Source organism: Dasypus novemcinctus, chromosome 7 (assembly GCF_030445035.2).
Source record: "Dasypus novemcinctus isolate mDasNov1 chromosome 7, mDasNov1.1.hap2, whole genome shotgun sequence".
Classification (NCBI taxonomy): Eukaryota; Metazoa; Chordata; class Mammalia; order Cingulata; family Dasypodidae; genus Dasypus; species Dasypus novemcinctus.
The window spans coordinates 111,693,109-111,713,542 of NC_080679.1; the positions used below are offsets into that span (position 1 = coordinate 111,693,109).

Consider the following 20,434-nt stretch of genomic DNA (forward strand, 5'->3'; position numbering starts at 1 on the left):
CCAAACGCGACCCCACCACCACCACCACACATCGTTGTGGAGCAAAGTATGAAAGAGCGTCGTCAGAACATTACTATTCATTATAGCCAGTATCTTACAGTTGGTGTATTTTCCCCCAATCAGCCCAATGATTAACACCCTGTATTAGTATTATATACTTGTTACAGTTCATGAGAGAATGTTCCCATATTCTGTTAACCACAGTCCATTTTCACAACAGGGTTCATTGTACTATATAGTCCCATACTTTGTACAGTCCAAAGTATACGCTCTGTGGCTTTCATTATAACATAATGCATTTTAAATAGTAAACTGTATTTTCCATATCCCCATTTTCCACTGGAGATGAGGATTTCCCAAAGGCTAGCTTGTGACAAAACCCAAGCATCTTGAGACTAACTGTGAAAACAATATTTCCCTCTTCTTGGTGCATACTGTATGGTACTTTGTTCCCTTGGTAAACAAGGATTTTGTCAGAGCAATGCCTAGGGGAGAGTGATGACTTTTTTACGGGAAGGGAGGAAAGGTATTATTGTGTAATCTGGAAATGTCCCATCTTAGATTTCCCATGTCCTTCTTTATTCATCCTTTCTAGTACATCAGCAAAGGAACATAGGGATCCACTAGCAAATTTCCTACTACATTGCATCGGCATGTAATAACACAGCTTTCTGTACAGTAAGTTTATTTTTTGTTCCTTTCTGATTATAATTCTTGATTATAGGACTTTTTCCCAGACCTGAATATATTCATTATAATATATAGGATTTCTACAATGTACTCTTCAATTCCAATTAATATATATTAATATGGGAATCTAAGTAACTACCAACAAAACCTTTCATTATTTACTGCTTTGTTAAGAAGAAATTTGTACTATTTCCCATATCTATTCTACAAAAGCTTTGTGTGTATTAAGAATGACGTTGTTTTTGTGAAGACACTCTTAAATCATCCTTATCTAGCTTGACTATGTCACAGAACGCAATTACTGAGTTAATGTCTGTGGCCTGGTATATAATAATATGGCTTAAATCAGCCACTGTTCCAAAAGAAAAGCAGTATGGTGTGGTAGATCAAGGTCCCCCAAAAGAGATGGGTGTCCTAGATTCTCATTCCTTCCTATTTTCAGTGAGACTGCAGCACAGCATTGAACTTTACTCCATAAAATGGGGACATGGACATAATTATGTCTTTTCTGGGCGGGGGAGGTACTGGGGTTTCCACCCAGGACCTCATACGTAGGAAACAGATGCTCACTCAACCACTGAGCTACATCTGCTCCTCAATGAGAGTTGGTTTTTATTTCGTTGTTTGCTTTTAGAAATTACTGTGACTTGAACCCAGGACCTTGTACATGGGAAGCAGGTGCTCAACCACTTGAGCTGCAGCTGCTCCCCAATTACCCCAATTACATCTTCTTTATTAGAACATGGGGGATAGGACAAGATGACTTCCTAAGGCCTCTTCTAGCATTGCAACCATTGGCTGTTAGAATTAGGGCCATATTAACAATTGAAAGTTGTAAAAATAATTTGACTCCAGAAATTATGTGTCTACCCCAAAGCCCTGAGTAGATAGGAAAAATTACCTGTCCTTAAAAAAAAAAAAGTCCCAAACTACAGAGAAATCTTTCTTCCTGTTTTGTTGTTAAATACTATGGCTCTAGAAAGTAAAGAAAATAAAGAAAAGCCTCTAAATGAATGTTATGGGCATCCTTTGTAAGGAATGACTTCATATTTTTCCTTTGCGGGTGTAATAGAGAAATGGATGAGGATTTATTTCAAGAGTTGCAAGTCCAGGTAACTGTATATATACACCAGGAGAAAAAAGTTGGACAGGCTTACTGAAAAAAAAAGCTCTTTTAGTACTCTTAGGCACTGTATTCACTTTCTCAAGACTTCTCTTAAAAAAGAAAGTAAAAAGATAAAACATTTAGATTTAGAAAGTTGCCAATTGATAGAACACTCTGCCACTAATACTTTGGGATCTGTTCGGAAGGAAAAGAATAATAAATAAATAAAAGCTACAGCCAGTTCATTAAAAACATATCTGTTTGAAATCTCTTTTTGATTTGTGGCTTTTCTTGATGACTTCTCCAGACATCTGCTTTTATTTTCCTATACGTTTTTTCAAAGGATAATGAAAAGTGGGTAATAAAAGATTCTTCAGGTTCTACAGAAAAAAGCAAGTCTAGATTATTTGTGTCCTTGCTTTGATCATTCTTTTCATGAATCACCAGTAGGCTTCATAAACTATTACTGAGATCAAAACATCACAATTTCTGTTATCTTGCTGAACGAGTATTTGCCTGAGGAAAGGTGCAGAAGTTTCTTTTCATTGGCCTGCTCAGGATCATAATTCTTGAAAATGTATAGCATAGAACTCCCATCACCCTACTATTCATTAAAAACCCCTATTCCTCATCTGCAAGCGTTCCTTGGACTCTTAGCCTATATAACAGATTTGAAATAATGCTGCAGTATCATTTCTTTTTATATAACTACAGGCATGCACCTGGTGGCCTTAATGGGCTCATCCTCCATGCTATTGTGGGCTCTACATCCTCCCAACTGCCCGCAAAAATGCCCTTCTCACCCTCGACCAGGGTCACCCCAGCCAAACCTGACCAGGTCAGGAGATAAAACAGTTTTGTTAGTGCTACTTATGAATGGAGTCTAGAATTCTTCTTCCTCATTTGGCAGGTTTTCCCCCTCCTCCCCCATTAATCCAGATGATAAATTTGCTCTGTTTCCCTTGCTGGGCTGGAGATGATTCCTGAACTGCAGCTCACTTGGCGGTGACCCTAACTCCTTGTCTACCTTGCACCTGGCCTCTTTGTGAATCCTCGTCCCTGACAAGAGTCTTGCTCTAAAGAGGTTAGTGATCAACATTGGCTGGATTCCTGATGCTGTTTCCTGTGTGACTGATGGAGACTCTTAGTTGCTAAATTTGGAGGCTGCTGTGTCATCTGGATTTTGGGCATTTGACTATCTGGTTAACTCCCCAGGGGTTAGCTGCTATAGACTGGTTAGCATTCTCAGACCCTGTTCTTTGCAGTCTTAGCTTTTCCTCCTTTCTTTCCTTAAGTTTTTTTTTTATTTCTCCCCCCCACCCCCACCCCAGTTGTCTGCTCTCTCTGTCCATTCGCTGTGTGCTCTTCTGTGACTGCTTCTATCCTTATCAGCAGCACCAGGAATCTGTATTTCTTTTCGTTGTGTCATCTTGTTGTGTCAGCTCTCTGTGTGTGCAGTGCCATTCCTGGGCAGTCTGCACTTTCTTTCTCTCTGGGTGGCTCTCCTTATGGGGCACACTCTTTGCAGGGCGCACTCCTTGTGCTCGGGACTCCCGTACGTGGGGGACACCCCTGCATGGCAGGGCACTCCTTGCGCGCATCAGCACTGCACATGGGCCAGCTCCACACGGGTCAAGGAGACCCAGGGCTTGAACTACGGACTTTCCATGTGGTAGGCGGATGCCCTAATCACTGCGCTAAGTCCTCTTCCCTCTCCTCCTTTCTTAATGATACATATTGCTAAGGTACCAGCATGCCTCATGTCTCAGCCTGCCTGAGACGTGATACTGATACTATTGAGTTTATCCCTACACACACATATAAATGCATATGTTTCCATTACTTTAAGGCAAAGTCACTAAAGTATAAGGTACGGTATCTCTACCTTTTCCTAAAATCCCCAAAGGATTGTGGAAAAGGGTGGTCATGAATATATAACTCCAGTCCTTGAAACCAGCTATTCAATTGATCCTAGAGAACTACTCACTAGTCATAACCTGTCTACCACTTCTGGACCTATGATTGTCTAACTGACATTTCTTATACCTACCTCAGTTCTGCTTGTAATCAATTGTTTGTAAAATCTTTCGACTGATTGAATCAGGACCACCCAGATTTTCTAGGATAATCTTGAAGTCAATTTATTATGAATGTTAATCACATCTATAAAATACCTTCACAGCGGCACCTAGATTAATATATGATTCAATACCTGGGTACTACAGCTTAGGCAAGTTGACACATAAAACTGACCATCATAAGGAGACAACAAATCGTTTGAGATCTTGATTATCTTTTTCAGTCTTCCTAAGTGCTTGAAGTTTGGCTGGATTTAGAATTCTGGGTTGGAAATAAATTTGCTTCAGAATTTTAAAGTCATTCTCAATTTTCTTCTAGCTTCCAAGAGTTGTGGTTGAGAAATACAGTGATTTTTCTGATTTCTGGATTTTTGTAAGTGACTAATTTGTCTTTGTGGGCAATTTTAGCTTTATGCCTTTATCCTTGGTGTTCTGAAATCTAATGAAGATGCACTATATGCATGTATGTAACTGTGCTGGTCACTCAGTGTACCCTTTCAATATTGAAATTCACATCCTTTGGTTCTAGGGAAATATTTTGTGCATGACTTTGGTAAGTTCCTCTGCTCCATTTTCATTGTTCTTTCTTTCTTTAACTCCTAAACATTGTCTTGGGGTTATAAGAAAACCTTGGTGAGCCACCCTTATTCAATGATGGGGTCTACCTCATGTCACCCAAATATGTTCTCTTTTACTCTTGGATAGTGCTGAAAAACTATTTATGAATCCTTATTTTTGGTTCCCCTCTTTCTAGCTTCAGTGTGAATTGCTCTTCTTCTACAAACACCTCTCATTCCTCCTTCAAATAATAAATTAATTTAATTGGTCACTTCTATTTGATTCCTTGCCTGGGTTGGGATCCCCTCAGGAAAAAGGAAAGCTCTTTTAGATATGGAACTTATAGAGCTGGCTCTTTTCATCTGCTGTATTGTAATTCACGTTAGTTTAATCCCATATTGTAGCCTTTTTCTGATCTTGCTTAAGCTTCATAGTTTCTAATTGTAGCCATCCAGATAATATAAGTCATATATAAATATATAAAGCATGAAAATTCAAAGAATCTGGACAGTCTGTTCTTTAATCACTAGAAAGCTAATGATAAAGTTTAGTATCCTCTTTCCTACTACCATGACAAAATTCCACCCAAAACAGCATGGGAAAAATGCATTCCAGTTTCATCCACTTAGCAATGAATTTCAATTCATAGCCTTACACAATTAGCTTTAGAAGTGTTAGCTTCCCTCCCCACATCCTTATCTATAGCTGCAGCCTCCAAATAAGTCCCTGAGACATATGGTTCTGCCTTTCTTGGAAGGTTTGCAGCAATTCATTACTACATTCAGAATCCCATGAGTCCAGCTACAATGCTGGGTAATAACTCCAATGTGGAGAAGAGTGAAACTGTATGTGAATGTGTTTCTCCAATAATTTCTAACCCAATTCCTCCTTTACATGTACTATCCATTTTCATCTTTTCAAAGCAAAAGAAACATTCTACTTAGCTTTAAAAATATAGAGTGGTAGCTCAGTTAAATGTGGAGCATAATACTGCTTTGGACAGTAAGCACTGAAGTACATGTGCTTTATTCAGTATTATAATACTTGCTAAACTTGCTGAGCATTTTAAAAGTATTTCTTCACCAAAGAAAAGAACTTGTCCATATCACTGATACTGCTCTAGTAGCTTTGTCAGCAAGCAACTAGATCAACTAAGGTGAAATATTTACAGTCAACCAGTAGTTGGGTCAACATTACTTGTCAAACAATTTCTATGCAGTGGAATCCATTTTACAAACAAGCTATGTGGAATACTAATACAACAATCTTATGTGGGATACCAATATATAAAACAGATAAGTACAGAGTTGTTCGGGCTGAGCACTATGGGATACAAAGAGAGAAGTGAGGTTAGCTTCTTTGTCATGTCATGGTGGTCAGTGTGGCACATCTGCTTGGAAAACCATAGATCTACGTTACATTAATGAACATTTTTGATATTTGCTTAACAGTATATTGGTTATTTTTGCCTAGTCAGCAAGCACTAATCCAATGGGCTACCTCTATGGAGAAACTCAATCTGTGCATAGCCTTAAACTAAATATTGTGGAGAGGAAAATGCCATGTAGAACACAATTTTTGAGCCTGGGGAGAATTTGAAATCTAACATGAGAGAGACTATTATGGAAAAGAGTTGAGGCATAAATGAATAGAATTACAAGCAAATATTTAAAAATACATTAGAACATTCCTAATCTTGATTATCTAGGAAATTTAGTAGGGCTAATCTTGGAAAATATGTAGATAAGAAATGTCTAGGATTACCAAGAGCTAGTGACATACCAAATTGTTTTGGAGCAAAGATGTAGCTGTGTTTACAAAGAATCCATTAAATATAATGCTCTACTTATCAGCACCTTGGCAAAGATGTTCTGTTTGCTATGAACACTAAAAAAACTGGGAGGCACCAGGATCCCAAAGTGCTTCATGAGTCACCAGAAGAAGATTACACTACATTCAGCAGAGATATAGTTATACAATTACAATATAATTTAATATAACATAACTATCTATTATTGTTGGAAACTTTATGTAATATGTCAGAAATATAACTCTCTAGTAACCAGAATATTTGTAGGGCCTGGATATTGCATTTTATGGTTATATAAGAATCTGTACAAATTCTGAGGAGTGGCTAAAGTCATTGAAAGGACCAGAAACAAGGATATGAAACAGGAGAGTTTTGAGAACTTTAAAGGTTGAAAGAAGGTTTTGGTATAGAAAAGCAGAAGAGAACATTTCTGTTAAAGACTCTCTTCATGTTTGCATAGGTTTAAACTCACTTTTTAAAAAAAATGGTGCATTTATAAAGAGCTTGTCTTCCAAAAGTAGGTATGTTTTCAATGACAAAGGCAATAATGCTTCCTTTGTAGAACTTATCTGTGTGACCTTGATCAAATCACACTGGGCATAACATAGAATACACATTTCCTTCTTCTTCCAACATGGATGGCATTCAGAAATAACAGTTGCACTCTGTACAGCCGTGAGTCAGTCCCTAGTGATTCTAAGGGCTGAATGTTCTGATTCTGCAACCAAATGAATGCAATTTTTAGAGAGTTAGCCTACCCTCACTAAGCTGTCATCTTTAATTCATTAACACATGATTTAGGTTTTTTTAAAAATAGATGCTTACTTAGGTACATTGTAGCTGCTGTAGGGTATGTAACATTTAATCCAATGCTGCTTTTTCTTTAAGGATCTTGTTACAGTTTTTCTCGTATTTTACATTCTCCCCATCTCTGAAAATTTCTCACTTCCCTTCTTGGAACGCTGTACTATGATTAGATTTGTTTCCAGGGACTGGCCACAGCTTAGAAAAAAAATTATTCTCTTCCTTGCCAGGATCCCTATACAGCCTCTGCCAAGTGAAATCTACTGCCAAAGAGAAGGCATGCTTTGTTTGATCAGCACTGATTTCTGAGCTGGGCCCTGGAAAAAAGAAAACATGGACTTTGTTATTATCTATGGAGCCAGAGAAAGCATCCTGATTACAATCTGTTTTGGTTACACCTGTGCTGGTACCAAGTGGGGTACTCAGAATATCTACTGAGTTTTCATGGTAACCAAACTCAATTTTAATATGTAAAAAATGTCAGGGTCTGTCAAATGGAAAACAGGTATTACTTGCAAAATATTCAGTTCTTGTGTTGGAAATGACTTTGTCTTTGATAACTTCACCTTTCTGAAGAAAGTGCCCAGCTACTACCACCCAGAATGTCATGTGCCTCCCAATCCCCATGATGATCCATAAATACCTACCCTGATTTATGGTGGTGATTGGATTCAACACTGTAATTGCATATGCCTGACTTTTCCATTCTGTCAACAGCTTCTTCCCTGGAGTAACTCCCAGTATTCATGTCATATCCTGTTAGGAAGACCGCGAGCCTGTAGGACTGTATCTCATCATTTTATAAGCAAAGGTAACATTTAATTCTCTGCCATTTTCAGCATTGAACATGTTATTAGTGTTTTAAAAAGGATGAAACAGTTCCTTAACATGTGCAGGGCATTTATAAACTTTGACAGTGCTTCCACATCTGTTATTTTACGTACTCCCCACAATTACCCTGTGAGGAAGGGATGGCAAATTCCTATTTGACAAATGAGGAAACTGAGGCATAAAGGTTAAGCAGCTTCACTGAAGTCTCACAGATAGTGACAGAATCAGAATTAGGACTTAGTTCCCCTGACTCCTTGTCTCAAATTCTTTTTGTTAAAAATTGTCTAGTCCTATTACTACTCTCTGAAATCTTTTCCCTCTAGAAATCTCATTTTAATTAGACATTTCATCCCTTGAAACTCTGTAGTGTGGCTAGCATTCATAAAATCATGCTGAGCAGTGGCAGTGAACACTGCTTGGGTTGCCCAAAGAAGCAAACAGATGTAAGAATGGAACCATCAGACAGATTTTATCTGACTCTTTGAGAAAGAATAGTGCAGTCTCCAAGTCACCTTAACACCAAGTTATGTCACAATTCAGTCTTAATCAGAGATACCACAGGGTGCTTTTCTCATAGCCAGCTAGCTCAGTTTTAAAACAGCCTTCAAACAGGGAGACTCTGCCCCAGAGCTTCACTGGGCTTCCGTCCATATCTACAGATCTATGACCATGACTTTAATTTTAAAACTTGGAAAGATTCTTAATAGGGATCATGAATCATGTTTTACGAATTAGGATATAGAGGCCTGTGAGGTTAAGTGACCTGTTCTATCAGGGCCACAGAACCAATTAGGCTTCTTTATTCATTAACTGATTCACCTGAAAAACATTTATTTGAAACTTATTTTTGTACCAGGAACTGTTCTGGTTACTGGAAATACAACAGTGGGGAAAAAAAAAAAATAGAGAAGTTTCTATGGAGTTTGTAATCTGGGAAGTCAGATAATAAAAAATAAAAAAAAAAATTATAGAGTCTATTAGAAATAGGAAAGGAGGGTAAGGAGTTCAGGGTGCACAGGGTAAATTTTAAATAGGGTGGCCAGGGAGGAACTCATTGAGAAGGTGACATTTTTGAGCAACAATTTAAGAAACTGTCTTTATTTGCTAGGGCTGCCAAAACAAAGCTCCACAAATGGCATGGCTGAAAACAACAGAAATTGATATTCTCACAGTTATGAAGGCTGCTAGGCTGAAATCAAGGTATCTGCAGGGTCATGCTTTCATTGAAGTCTGTAGGCAAGAGTCTGTTCCATGACTTGCTCCTTGCTTCTGGCTGTGGCCTGCTAGGTATCCACGGTATTCTCTGCCCCAGTTCTCAACGGTGTTCTCCACTCTGTCCATCTATGTCCAAATTTTCCTGTTCTTATAATGACATCAGTCACACTAGATTAGAGCCCATTCTGATTCAGTTTGGCCTTTTATTAAATAATACTATATTTTATTTTTTAAAAAAGATTTATTTATTTCTATCCCCTTCACACACACCCACGCCCCCCCGCCCCCCCCAGTTGTCTGTTCTCTGTGTATAGTTGATGCGTGTTCTTCTTTGTCCACTTCTGTTGTTGTCAGCGGCACAAGAATCTGTGTTTCTTTTCGTTGCGTCATCTTGTTGTGTCAGCTCTCTGTGTGTGCGGTGCCATTCTTGGGCAGGCTGCACTTTCTTTCATGCTGGGCGGCTCTCCTTACGGGGTGCACTCCTTGTGCATGGGGCTCCCCTATGCGGGGGTCACCCCTGTGTGGCAGGGCACTCCTCGCACACATCAGCAGTGCGCATGGGCCAGCTCCACACGGGTCAAGGAGGCCCGGGGTTTGAACCACGGACCTCCCATGTGGTAGACGGATGCCCTAACCACTGGGCCAAGTCCGCTTCCCATTAATACTATCTTTAAAGACCCTATTATGAAGTAAGATCATATTCACAGAACTAGGGGGAGAAGGGGGAGCTGGAACATGTATTTTGGGAGAACACAATTCAACCCACAACAAGAGATGAGGTGATGAAAAATAATAATCTGGGGAAAGCCTATGCAAAGGCCTCAAGCCAGGAGTGTGATGGCCTCTTTGGGAAGCCAGGGCCAGGGCAAGGGCATAATGAGCAAGGTTTCAAATCATAGGCTATGAGGTTGTATGAGAACTAGAAATGTATAGAATCTTCTCAGCCATGGTAAGGGCTTTGGTTTTTATTCTGAATGAGTGAGATAAGGGGACACTGGAGCATTTTGAGTAGTAGAGTGAACATGATTGGACTTAGTTTTAAGTGGATTATTCTGATTTTTAAAATGCTGAGAATAGAGAAGCATGAGGACCAGGTAGAAACCAGTTAGAAAATGGTTTCAATCATCCAAGCAAGGAAGATGGTGGCTCAGACCAGATGGAGGTGGTAGAGGTGATAAGAAGAGTTGAGATTCTGGATGTATTTTCAAGGTGGAGCTAAAAGGATTTGCTGAAAGATTGGATTTGGGGTGAGAACCAAAGAGAGAAATTAAAGATGACACCAAAGCTTTTAGCCTGAGCAATTGAAAAGGCAGAGTTGCAGCTAACTAAGATGGCAAAGGCTACAATAGGTGCAGATTTGGAGAAGAAACAGTTCAGTGTTAGGAAAGCTTAGTTTGAGGTGTCTGTTTGATATGCAAGTAATGATGTCAAACGGAATTGAATTTCAGTCTAGAGTTTAGTTAAGAGAACTGGAATAGAGAATTTAGGAGTCATCAGAGTATAGATGATATTTAAAGCCATGAAAATACCAAGCATTGAAAGAGAAAAGAAGAGTGGTCCAATGATTAAGTCTTTGGATACATTCTATACTCTAGTCTGGAACTCAGTCTTCTGATGTTCTTATCAATGTGGGTACTGGAATATTATTGTAAAGCTCAGATCATTGTTTCAACTAAAATTGTGGGCTCCAGTTGCCAAAATTTCATAAAAGCCTCTTAAGATTCCAAAGTTCATTTTAAAATAAGCTTACCCAAATTTCACTTATTGGGTGTTGTTCATATTCATGGAGTGAGATGAGAACCACTATCCGGCAAGACTTCCTCTACCACCACCACCTCTGGCCCATCCACAGTCTGATACTAGTCTCTTATTGTTTTGGGGTACTTTATCCATGTCAAGTACAATCTCTTGGACAATCAGCCCCAACAGATTGAGTAAGTACTTAACATGCACTGGATTTCTATACCTATGCCAATAAGGTATAGTGCTTTATGGGAATTTAGAACTTGAGATAACTGTGTTTTTTTTCCTTGTGAAATGAGATCTGCTGAAAGCCAGTTTTAAGGTGTTTGCATGCACATCAGCCCTTTATCTCTGTCCTTTAGACACTGGTTTTCAGGTTTAAGTATATGTAAGAATCAGAAGATGCTCATTCAAAATGTAGGTTCTCTAGTGCTGTCTCCTATAAAATTCCTGGAGTGAAGTCCATAAATTTCCACAGTAGATGAGTCTGATGTTTGGGCATCAGAAGAGGTATTTATTCACGACACAGACTGGAGTGATTCCATCAGACAATGTCTTTGATGCAGGAAGTTATGGACAGATTATAATCTTGAATAATGTCTTGAAAGTTATTAAGCTATATTAAGTTGAACAAAGCATACCTTATTGGAGAGAAGATGTGAGCCCATATAAGGGGGACTTTTCTAATAATTAGCTTTATCATGGGAAAAGTGCTTAGAAACAAGTGTATTTTGTCAATGAAGAATAATCAGTTTTAGATGGCACAGATGGGATTCCTCTCTGGGAAATAAAGTTTTGCTAGTAGACTTCTAAAGCCTCCATAAATTTTACTTTAGAACAGAACAGGGAATGTATAAATGAAGGGGTAACCTCTTAGTTCTCAACCAAATTGCAGTTTTTGAGCTTTTTAAAGATACTAAAAAGATGGTGGACTGGCTTATATTTTCATCATGATTTTGCCCTACATCCTTGTGAGATAAAACAGCTTAAAACCTTTCATAGCTTTCTGGTAAAATTTTCCTTTCTATTGTGGGTCATACAAGAATGAATTAGAGTGTGTATGACTTGGAGTACTGCTAACTGTGGAAAGGCATATAAACCACTCTAATGACAGGAGAAATTGTTGTATGATGGGCCTGGACTGGATGATATCTCAAGTCTTTCTACTTCTAAATCTTCTAAGTTGTAACATTCTATGAGTTCATGCTGCACAGAGTCCTTACTCACCCTTGTGAAAAATGGTGTCCTGTTTACTATAGAACCAAGAGAATCAGAACTCTTTACCCCATTCCCTGAATGAATACAGGGGCGACACCTCACATACCAATAACCACCCAGACCTTCATTTTCTCATTTAAATGATTTATAGCTCTGAAATACTTAAATCTACTGAGATGCCTCATAACAATTAAGGAAAAAAGTTATGGCAGTTTATGAAAAAAGAAGGTTTTAATTTCCATGTAATGCACTTCTCAAAATTCATTCCAAAATGCATGCACTATTTCATTTTGAATTCTTAGTGTTGTTTTTCTCTGGGTATTTGGTATGTAATCATTTGTCAGTTAGTGGCTTTCCTATTCGTACAGCTCTGTCAGAATTCCAGAAGAATATTCGCTGAAGTAAAACAGAGCCCTCAGAGGGAGGCCCGTTTCACTGTAAGATAACATCCCCTCTTAGGCATTGTTTGCCATGTGTCTTTGAACATCTAGTAATTGTATTATCTCATTGTAGCAGAAGGCTTAGTGCTTTCTAATGTAATTATGTGATGAAAGAAAGTACAGTTTAGAATAAACTATATTGTACTGCTTATGTTTTTAAACGACAAGTTTAATAACAATAAAACAGGTAACTGTAAGTAGCATAAGAAAATAATGTGAAACTACATCTAACTTGATGTACTGGGACTTTCTGGAATAAGTGTCTGTAATGATTAAATGGGGATAATCTTGAGTCAGTTTAATTTATGGGGTTTATCTGAGGCATATCTTGCCCCCTATAAGATGTCCTAAAGTGAAAGAAGATATTTTGGTCTTTAAATTACTTTTATTTTATTTTAAGCAGTCTATTATCCTCTTCTTCCTTCTTCTGGTTATAACATGACTTCCTTCTGAGAATGACTTCTTGCCTCCTATTTGCAGACTTGTTAACTATCAATCAGAGTACCCTGCCTGATATAAAAATAGAAAAAATAGAGCCAATTCATCCCCACAGAAGTGACCTGATAAAACCACCCATAGGTTTCTGCCATCTGGATTGCTGGAACTACTCTGGTTCCAATTTTTTGTGAGCACACTTTGGCAGTTGCTGTGCTGATTTTCTGAGCCACCCCATGTTCTTCTAGTAAATTCATTTTTATTTAAAAAAAAATTTTTTTAGGAGGTACCAGGAATTGAACCCAGGACTTTGTAAGTGGGACGCAGGCCCTCAACCCTTGAATTACATCCACTCCCCTATTTTTCAAATTTGCTAGAGCTAGCCTTTGTTGTTGCAACTAAAGATCCCTAACTGATACCAAGATTTTGCATTCTTCTGTGTGCTAACATTTTAAAGATTTATACAACATCTAACATTTCATATCAGTTTATAGACATCAAATGTTTACTCCTTTCCTCCAGTGTGTGCATGTGTGTGTGCATTTGTGTATGAGGCACACATGCAAAGCCCAAGTTTCTGCCAATATTTTTATAGGCCTTGATCTTTTCAAGCTGTATCTTGAGAAAACAGTCTCAAGGCAGAAAACAGATGTATGGAGTCTGTCTTAAACATTCTAATCAGATCATTGGTGAATTTGTATGCCCTATTTCACTCAAGTGAAGAGAGACAAGCTCTTTTACAGCAAGAATACAACCCTAAACATAAACTAATCCCATGACAGGTTTGTGCTTTGTATCTTAAGAAAGTGAATTAAGTTCTATGAGCTACTGTGAATTTCCCTTCTACTATTGGGCAGGGAGTCAAGTTAGAAAAAGAGTGTACAATCATAAGAATAACAACATTTCTGAAATGTTCATATAGATTCCCTAAGAGGCCCATGAGGATATGGATGAAGATTTTATGGTCTCGAGATTCAAGAAATAAGAGGACTGTGATTGGGACTTAGCCTTACCTTTGCTATTGGATGACCTGAGATGTTAATTAAACCTTTCTTGGTTATGATTGTCCCAACTGCCAAGTGAGGATGATGATTTCTTTACGTACCTCATAAGGTTGTTTGAAGATAAAACGATATGCCCTCCAAGTAGTGAAATGGAAAATGTACTTTCAAATTAGGAGCCCATGCAAACAAAATTAAGATGATACCCATAAGAAATATAAAGTAACATAATTACCACATGGAAGGACTTACATAATTTTTATGGGGAACACAAAATAAATAAAAGCACTAAAAAGCAGATTTAAACCAATGCTAATCTTAACTCTACAAAAATATGAGGCTTGTTCAAATGTCAGTTTATGAGCAACCAATTTTTTTAACAAGAAATATCATTTACAAATGTGTAATAAGTGGAAATTAATATCTATTGGACACCTACTAGTTCTTAGGTACTCTGTTAGCTATTTTATTGTCTCATTTAATCCTTAAACCCAAGTAAATTGAGTATTGTTATCTTCATTTTGCAGAGGAGGAAACTGAGACTCAGATAAACTAAATTTCTTGTCAAGACCGTAAATAAATGTACAGTTGAGATTTAAACTGCTTGTAGTGGAAGCCCTTTCCACACTGAGTCTGGGCTTGGCCACTGACTTGCTTTGGCCAATAATATATTAGCAAATAGGACACAAGCACAGGCTAAATAAGTGCTTGCACTTTGTTGCTTGTCTTCTTTGGAATATTTCCTCTTAGAACTCTTTGACTGCCATGATATGAGGAGCTCATGGTGATCTGGAAAGCCAGAATCAAGGTGACCAGCTGAGAGTCAGAAGAACCTCTGCGAATGTATGGCCCCACTTGAGCCATTCCAGCCATCCCCCAGAGACTTAAGCCACCTCAGCTGAAAATCCAAACACTATGGGTCAGAAACAAGTCATTCCCCTGTGCATTGCTTACATTTCTGACCCACAAAGGCATATGTGTATAAAATGTTGTCATAGTATGTCACCTAAGTTTGGGGTGATTTGTTATGCAAGAATAGATGATTGGTAAATCAAGTTCGGCTGAATCTAAAGCTTTAATACTCCTTAGCCTTCAACATGCTGTCTCAGATGATTTAATTTTTCTACATCTCCTCAAATGAAGTAAAGTACCTTATTTTGAAAATACATGAAAAAAACTTTTATTAAAAATTAAAGGAACATGATAACTATGCATTTCCCTTGACAAGAGTTAATAGTTGTTAACAATTTGGCCTGTTTCCAGTCTTTTTAAAAATAAAAAAAAGATTCTATCTTTTCTTATAAAAACTTAGTATATTTGTTATGAATAATTCAAACACTGCAGAAAAGCACAAAGATGGTGATTTAAAAATCAGTTAAATCTTCCCACACATAAGAATGTTATATGAATTTTATCCAGGCATGTTTCTTTAAGGGATAGAGAAGGAAAACATACTTTTAAATATTATTTAACTATAAATGATTTTCTAATGTAAAAACTATTCTATTTGACCAAAACATAAATGAAACAAACAAAAGCAAAAACCCTGACAGAAGTGTGACTTCAAATAAATATTTCTTCTACATAAAAGATACTCTCTAAAATATTCCTCTGAGGAGGAGGAAGAAGTGATGGAGGAAAAAAAATTTAAGAGATTGGAGTCATTTTTGTTGTTGTGTGTCGTCCTTGTGCAGGGGTCATGCTAATCTTCTCTGTATCGTTTCAATTTTGGTATTATGTGCTGCTGTAGTAAGCACCATTTTGGTTTTTTAAGGTCTCAATTGTTATATAATGGAGTGATTCCCTGCCATAAATAATGAGTATACTAGCAGGTATGTACTTTCTTCCATCTCACTTCTATCTACCTTCTATGTTTTAAAAAATTATTTTTAACATGTAAAAATGTTATAATGTACTATGATTCTTTTTCCTTCAGAACTTTATAGAACTGAGCTTCATTGTAAAGCGTCTGAGGTCAGGTGATTTCCTCCCCTGTGATGATGATGGGACTTTGCTTTTTCTGTCTTTATACTTGAATACTTTTCTTTTAACCTTGAAGCTCAGTAGCATAACTAGAATATAAATTGCCATTGACTGCTCCACATCAAATATACTTCAAACACAGGGTGTTCTTTCAGTTTGAGGATTTGTATTTTTCTTTTCAGGAAAAATCTTCTTGTTTTACTTTTCAAATACAATTTTTTCTTTGTTTCTTTATGATCCAGTATCTTTCATTGCATCCTTGTAATCTGTATTTTATATTTAATAGCTAGATCTTTCCTTCTTCCTTCCTCCCTTCCTTCCTTCCTCCCTCCCTCCCACCCTTCCTTCTTTCCTTCCTCTTGCTCTTTCTTTTTGCATTCACTATTATTATCTCTAGTCATTTTTTCTATGAGACTAATTCCATATTCAGTGGAGCTTTGTTTTTCTTCACTCTTTTGAATTTATTTTTCTCACCTTAGCCAAAATCAAATTCTGTTGTGCAACTTAGTCAGTATCCTGGCAGGAAAGAGAATTCACTCTAGATGGTTAAAATGAGAAGATGTTAAAGAAGGGATTATTGCTGAGGGTGGGGAGAGTTAAGAGAAAAAAGTAAGGAATAATGAGATTCCAGAAACTAACAACAACTTGAAGCTGCTACCATGCCTAGAGCTAAAGGGACAAGGGGAAGAAATCATGTTACTGGAGTTCACTGACAGTGTTAACCTAGATGAGCGGCCCTTCCTGTTGGACTGGAGCTATAGAGAATTGGGGTTTGAATTGTATCCCCCACAAAAGACATGTTCAAAACTTAATGTATTCCTGTGAGTGTGAACCTGTTTATATGTAGGACTTTGAAGACGCTATTGGATAAGATGTGGACTCATTTGTGAATAGGACTTTTGAAGATCCAATCTTTAAATGGACCTTAATCCATATGACTGGAGTTCTTATTTTTAGAAAAGGAAACTAGATACAGAAATTGGAAGAAGTCAAAGAATGAGACAGTGCCATGTGATGGTGGCAGAGGTGCAAGCCAAGAAAACCCAAGGAATGTGGCAAGCCAGCATCAGAATGCTACTCAGGGAGAAAGGATGTCCTGTTGAGACCTGGATTTTGGAATTCTAGTCTCTAAAACCATGAAACAATAAATCATTGTTGTTTAAGCCAATTAGTATGTGGTATTTGTCAAAATAGCCCTAGAAAACTAAGACATGGAGGGTCATATCTATTGCCAGAGACATGTGTGGAAGCAAGGTGAGAGAGGGAAAGAAACACCTCTGCCCCTTCCTCCTCCCACTGCCACCCTCTTATCTCCTGGACGACTGGAAGAATCCAGCCCAACACAGGAGCTAAGGTGGTGAGTCTTAGGGGTCAGCTTCCTTGGGACCAGAGCAGGGCAGAGAAGAGCAGATAATGGTGGTGTTGGCAGCAGTAGGTGGGAGATTGGCCCATGAGAATAACGAGCACATACTTGTCAAATTATTTTTCTTTCTAAAAGATCACAAAGATTTTAACTGTTTATATAGGTCTCAAATATTTACTCCTTTCCACTGGTATATGTGTGTATGCATACCTGTCAACTTTCCACCAGCGTCTTCATGAGGAGTTGATCTTTCCTAATTAGAGGGAAACTTATCTTCAAAGCAGGCAACCGGTGATACCCTAGTTAATCTTCTCAAACAATGGATTCACTGCATTTCCTGAGTTCCTAAAACCTTTTTTATGTGAAGGAAGAGAGAAAAGTCAAAGAATTTTACAGACAGAGAACAATTGTTCATCCTCAATTGTTTTTCTCAGGTTGGCAAACTCCCTTTTCATCTCATACCATAGTTTCATCAACTAATTTTTTAAAAATTGAAGGTGTGTTCTTAATAAATTTGTCTGTGGCTTGATACAATTGAGAGGTAGTTCCTTCTTGTTTTTAAGCTTTAATTTCTTCCACATTGGTTTCTTTGTACTTTGCATTAAATATTTGTTTGCTTTTGTTATATTTATTTTCATCTTGATCATGCTCAGGTACCTCCCCACTGATATAGTGTTGGTATTTTCTTCCTTCAGTTTAACCACTTTTCTATAGACTGAGGGAATGGCAGGGGCACAGGGCCAGCCAGCTAAGGGGAATGTATGAAATCGTCATCATTTTACTTAGAGTACCCAGACTCTGCCCTCCCTCATGAAGGACTCTCAAAAACCAGACACTAGCTTCCTACAATCTGGTTTCATGGAGATGGAGTTCTGGCCCTATTGTAAAAGAATGTTGGAGTAAAGAAAGATAAAATGTCAAGTGTTCCCTACATGAAGCCAGAAGACATTAGATCTGGATAGATAGCCTAGAGTTTTTCTCTAATAAGATAAATTTCACTTGACTCTCTTTAGAGCTAAAACCAGCAGCTACATAATTCCATTCTGGTATAGACTCTATGAATTAAAGAGGAAGGTTGGCAATTAAGAAATTGGGAAAACCCGTGAACATCATCCTGAAAACAAAAACCTAAATAAAAGAGTTGGGCAGAGATGGTTCTAAGCAGTACAATGAGAAATGAGTCATTAAAGGCAGCTGAGAAATAGTAGGTCTAATTACATGTACGTTTGCATGAATTTGAGAGAAGTCTGCAAAAAGTAGTAAACTACACAGTTTCTTGTCACTGTAATTTGATATTTTGCTATTTTTCCCCTTTAGTAAAAAGCAATAAAAAACCCGCTCATTTTGCCAAGGTGGGTTCTACCATTGGGTGGGGTGGACCCATATCCTGGGGAAGACTAATGCCGTCGAATAGAGAGAACTGTATCTCTCGTGAGAAAGGACGGCTCCCAGGGCATTAGATTGGCAGGCGTTGTGGGCCCTAAGGGGAGGGGAAAATGGACGTGCAATGGATGGAACAAAGGTAAATAAGGGGGCAAAAGAGGAGTTATGTGAGAGTACACGAGGATGAATATAAAACAGCTAATATTACACCAAAAACATATAGGGGACGACAGACTAATAATGACAACCATAAGACAAAACATAGGATAACTAAAAAATTTAGAAAACTGTACAACCTAAAGTATGGACCACATAGTAGGCACAAATGTTACCTTGTTTGAAAACTATAGTTTCGGAATCTGTACATCAGTTTCAGGAAATATGATATGAATAAGTTAAAAGATTATTGCTGTGGAAGGGAAAAGGTTTTATGGTGGATCTGGGGAAATACTGTATATTGTATATATGAATTTTGGTGATCTAAGACTCTTCTGAAGCTGGCATTATGTTGGGATTCACTTTACGGGAAGTTTTGGATCACAGAGTGGTTCAACAATGGCAGCGGAGGAATACTGATATGGGATGTTATTGACAGGATATATATGGTTGACAGGGAGTTATACAGGGCATATGCCCAGGGTATATGGTAATGTCTATATATACTCATAGTGGAAACAATTAAAAACAACAGCTGGGGGGGTACTGGGCTCCTGGCCGGGGGTCACTGTTGTGGGCCCTGGGAGAGCAGCGGCAATCCTCCAGGTGCAACGGCAAGAACCAGGAAGGAAGGAGGGCCCAACAGTGGGCTCTTGATACTAATGGCTACACTTTTGAGCCTATGCACCTGCAATAAGAACAAGGCCTAGAGTAGCATTGAGCCTGGGGTTTCCTCCTGACAGCCTTCATGTTACTCAAATGTGGCCACTCTCACAGCCAAACTCAGCGTGTAGATGTGATGCATTCCCCCCAGCGTGGGACACGACACCCGGGGATGAGCCTCCCTGGCACCGAGGGATCACTACCACATACCAGCTGAAGAAGCAACTAGAAAATGACCTTGAATTAAAGATTCAATGCGGAACAGGAGAATATACCTGTCTACATATATGTATGTCTACATATATATATGTCTACATATAATAACATGACTTCAGGAAGCGGTTTGACCTAATGTAAGGGGGAAATGGAAAGGAGAAATGAGATTATAAGGCTGTGAGTCTCTAAAAAAGAGTCTGGAGATTGTCAGAAGGAATACCCCTATGTACAACTGAACAGAGTCTAAGAGACAGATAAGGTAGATACAACCCCAGGTATTGGTTCTTTTGAGGGATAAAGAGACCCACGGGTTCTATGGTCATGGCAGAAGGGGTTCACTGCCATGACAGATGACCCTTCTTTGGAGCTGGTGTTTCTGCGTGATGGAAATGGACTCAGAGGGGAACTCTTTTCACAAGACTTGCATGCTACTTTATTGGAATTGTAGTTGGTGCTGGGTTTAAGATATATGTAGGGGATTTGAATCTCTGGACTGATAATATGACACCCAGGCCCAGAGCCTCAACAGACTTCAGCTCCTACACTTTGACTTATTGGACTTACTCCACTCAGCTAACATGGAGTTGAAGAAGGTCAACCACCACAACATGGAGCCTAGAGTGTCTACAACTAGAAGCGGGAAGAGTGCATCCAGTACCCATGTGCAATCTAAGCCCTCACTTGACATAGGTGTGCAATGGACACAACCAATCCAATGTCCACAGAGAAAATGTGGAATGGG

At 38.4% G+C, this 20,434-nt stretch overlaps 1 long non-coding RNA gene and 1 other non-coding gene across 2 annotated transcripts in view; one reads left to right on the forward strand and one right to left on the reverse strand.

The window, feature by feature from the left end:
- LOC139439325 (uncharacterized) overlaps positions 1-20,434 on the forward strand; it is a 250,684-nt gene that overhangs the window by 32,572 nt on the left and 197,678 nt on the right. The window contains exon 2 of the long non-coding RNA XR_011649284.1: positions 7,763-7,856. This is a non-coding gene — a long non-coding RNA (uncharacterized lncRNA). The remainder of the gene's footprint in view (positions 1-7,762; positions 7,857-20,434) is intronic.
- LOC111760499 (U6 spliceosomal RNA) lies at positions 15,578-15,685 on the reverse strand. Its single transcript, XR_002794164.1, has one exon. It is a non-coding gene; the product is annotated as a U6 spliceosomal RNA (small nuclear RNA).